Below are 4040 nucleotides of genomic sequence, written 5' to 3' on the forward strand. Positions count from 1 at the left end.
CTAAAAGACAGATATTTGTGGGTTTGATAAGAAATGCATTTCTGTTTACATTGTCAACTGACCCCACGACCTTGCTTGTGTATTACCGATATCGACGCGGCTGTCAGAGAAAGATAACGGACGATCTAGAGCAATGAAAACATTGGGCGTGTACTAGAACGCGGAGTGGCCGCTAGGTACTACCGAAACAAGCAAAGTGAACAGCCATTGGGTTGCCAAAACGTGCAATTCACCTTATGTAAACAATGAAGTAAGTACAACCAGACGTTTTCTCTTTTACATCACTCTAACGAAGATCGTGGTGTTAAAGAAAAGCTGTCATCAAATAAAATATGTTTCCCTTAGTACAGTATCACTAGTTACCAAGTAATTTGTGTTGTGGGTTGGCAGGAGAGCCAACATCGTGTTATTAGAGGAAGCCGAAAGGCACGCGTTTTAGCTCACGCAGGCTGGCGTGAGGTCTGGAACAGGACAAGGAAATTAGAATTTAGAAAAACGGACGTAGCTGGTGGAATACTTAACTTTAATCTATTAATGATGAGCGTCGCTCTTGACTGTACATTATTCACAATATCAATAGCAACTGAACATGGCGCCTTGCTAGGGCGTGGCAAATGACGTAGCTGAAGGCTATGCTAACTCTCGTCTCGGCAAATGAGAGCGTATTTTGTCAGTGAACCATCGCTAGCAAAGTCGCTTGTACAACTGGGGCGAGTACTAGGAAGTCTCTCTAGACCTGCCGTGTGGCGGCGCTCGGTCTGCAATCACTGATAGTGGCGACATGCGGGTCCGACGTACACTAACGGACCGCAGCCGATTTAAAGGCTACCACCTAGCAAGTGTGGTGTCTGGCGGTGACACCACAATTTGTTATGCATTAGTTACAATCAACTGTTTCCTCTTGTTACAATACCATGACGAAAATTAACTTCAGATTATTTTCCTTTTCTACAACAGTACCGTGACGAAAATGAAATACACATTACTTTGTTTCCTATTTGGAATGCCACCATTCGATTCGACACAAGCTTCATTACGGCAACCCAGTTTATCGTACTCGTTCACACACACGCACATTAGCCGTTATAGTATTGGCAGTATCGAAAATCTTCTGCGTACGTTCGTCCACATTATTTACATGCCGAGCATAAATAAGTTCCTTCATATGGCCCCAAAAGCAACAATTCAGCGAAATTAAAACAGGACTGCATGCTGTCCGTCAAGGTAGACCAATACGTCCTATTAATCGTCCTGGAAATCGTCTATTCAAAAACTTTCGTACTCTGACCAATATGGCGTGGAGCGCCAGTGTGCAGTACCCACGTCTTACGACGTGCGGCTAACGAAATATTTTCTAATGAAGCTGGTAGCAATGTCTCCAGTCGAAGTGTTCGGTAATCGTTACCAGCCCATAGTGCCGGTAAAAAATAAGGCCCAATCCTGTAATCATGGATTATACCCGCCCATACATTTACGAAAAAGCGGTGTTGAAAATCTGTTGCTACTACCTGGCACGAATTGTGTACACTCCATGTGTGCATGTTATGGAAATTAGTTATTCCCTCGCGAGTGAAACACGCTTCATCAGTGACGAGTACTATGTTTACAAAATCATACTGCCCACTTTGTAACAGAAAACCACTCTGAGAATTCTCGCCGCGGAGGGAAGTCTTGCCCTTTGAAATCTTGTATGCGTTGAACGTCGTAATTCCGCAGACGCTCCTCTTTGAAAGTGCGATGAATGACAGTGTGCGATACACCCACTTCGCGGGTGATACTTCTAGTACTCTGTGAAGGATATTCGTTGATGGGGTCCAGAATTAGTTCCTCAGCAGGAGAGGAGGAGGAGATTAGTGTTTAACGTCCCGTCGACAACGAGGTCATTAGAGACGGAGCGCAAGCTCGGGTGAGGGAAGGATGGGGAAGGAAATCGGCCGTGCCCTTTCAAAGGAACCATCCCGGCATTTGCCTGAAGCGATTTAGGGAAATCACGGAAAACCTAAATCAGGATGGCCGGAGACGGGATTGAACCGTCGTCCTCCCGAATGCGAGTCCAGTGTGCTAACCACTGCGCCACCTCGCCCGGTACGTTCTTCGGGTTGTGGGCCACTGCCTTCTGCGTGGGGTAGTAAAGAGACGGTATCTCTTAATCTATGCAAATTAGATACGTACTTGTAAGCTGTATTCTGTCAATATTTGTTTAGTAATAAAAGGGAAGCCTGCCAGAACAGAAAATACGTTTCACATACAGAATTGAATGTAAAACGATAATGGTAACTGCTAAGCTTTGTTCCGAATGACTTGCAAAATAATCGAGTGGTGAACAGCAACTAATGGCGATCCCGGTTGAAGACTTCGTTGTGGGAAGCGATCTCGGTAAATTCGTAAAGTTACCCTCGCTACACCATTTGTCTCGCCATAAATTAATGCAATATCGCATAGTTCAGTGACAGTTAATATCCCTTCCACCCTAATGTTTAACAGAGTTGCAATAACGCCCGCACAGGTAACCCGACGACTGCGGCGTATTTCAGTGACTCAAGCATGCAGGCTGAAGTTACCTATGCTTATGCAACTCAAGCTCGCGATGTCGATACACGCAGTGGTAAATAACACGAAGCAAATGTTTACGTAAGTGTATCTGTGTTGGGGTAGGGGATGGAATGGTCACCCCGTGAAGTTTTGACCCTGTTTAACGAATTCTCCCGGTCTATTGTGCATAATGTTTACGTAGGACACGTTTAATCCGTGAGTACTGTCCAGTGTCTATTTTCCAAAAACATTGTCCGAAGACGAACTGTTCTTTTCTGGATCAAACATAGGAAATGGACAAACATATTACTACACGTTTTAAATCAATTACGTGTCTACTACTAACAGGATTTTTTTCCAGCTTACACCGTTTAGACCCTGTATGTTATACCGCTTAGTCAAGCCTGAAATCTGCCAAAGTGGTAACTGGCCGCCCAAGTCGCGAAGTGGCCAATGTCGCTTTAAAATGGCCGGCCAGTTCCGATCGTTTCCTGATTTCGGGATTCGGCCGTCCAATTCGCAAAGTGGCCGTACTGATCGGCCAAACTCCGAAGAAAGAAGCTAAGCAGAACTGATTGAACAATTTCAAATTTTGTAAGTCAGGAAATGGCCAACATCGCTGTGAATTAACCGGTCAGTGTCCGATCTTTTGTTGAGTTCGGGATCTGACCGGCCAGTTTGCGAAGTGGCCTAGATAGATCGGACAGAATCGGAAGATAAACAAAGAGTGGATGAATTTGTATAATTTCAAGCTGCATACTATTTATTTATATCATTAATCTCACCTATAAAAAATATAAACTTTATACAATCTATTCACTTTATAAATATTTTCTTAATACAACGGGGATTGGCAGGCCACGGTGGCCGAGCGGTTGTATGCGCTTCAGTCCGGAACTGCGCGACTGTTACGGTCGCAGGTTCGAATCCTGCCTCGGGCATGGATGTGTGTGATGTCCTTAGGTTAGTTAGGTTTATGTAGCTCCAAGTTCTAGGGGACTGATGACCTCAGCTGTTAAGTCCCATAGTGCTCAGAGCCGTATGAACCATTTTTGAACAACGGGTATTGAACAAGCAGTAAAGGAAACAAAAGAAAAAGTCGGAGTAGGTATGAAAATCCATAGAGAAGAAATAAAAACTGAGGTTCGCCGATGATATTGTAATTCTATCACAGACAGCAAAGGACTTGGAAGAGCAGTTGAACGGAATGGACAGTGTCTTGAAAGGAGAATATAAGATGAACATCAACAAAAGCAAAACCAGAATAATGGAATGTAGTTTAATTAAGTCGGGTGATGCTGAGGAGATTAGATTAGGAAATGGGACACTTAAAGTAGTAAAGGAGTTTTGCTATTTGGGGAGCAAAATAACTGATGATGGTCGAAGTAGAGAGGATATAAAATGTAGACTGTCAATGGCAAGGAAAGCGTTTCTGAAGAAGAGAAATTTGTTAACATCGAGCATATATTTAAGTGTCAGGAAGTCGTTTCTGAAAGTATTTGTATGGA

General features: G+C 43.7%; 1 non-coding gene across 1 annotated transcript; it reads right to left on the minus strand.

Annotated features, from left to right (window-relative positions):
* Positions 1-2010: 2010 nt before the first annotated feature.
* Positions 2011-2083, minus strand: Trnaa-cgc (transfer RNA alanine (anticodon CGC)). Its single transcript has one exon. It is a non-coding gene; the product is annotated as a tRNA-Ala (tRNA).
* Positions 2084-4040: the final 1957 nt, after the last annotated feature.

The sequence above is a fragment of the Schistocerca serialis genome, chromosome 4 (genome assembly GCF_023864345.2).
Source record: "Schistocerca serialis cubense isolate TAMUIC-IGC-003099 chromosome 4, iqSchSeri2.2, whole genome shotgun sequence".
In the NCBI taxonomy this organism is placed as follows: domain Eukaryota; kingdom Metazoa; phylum Arthropoda; class Insecta; order Orthoptera; family Acrididae; genus Schistocerca; species Schistocerca serialis.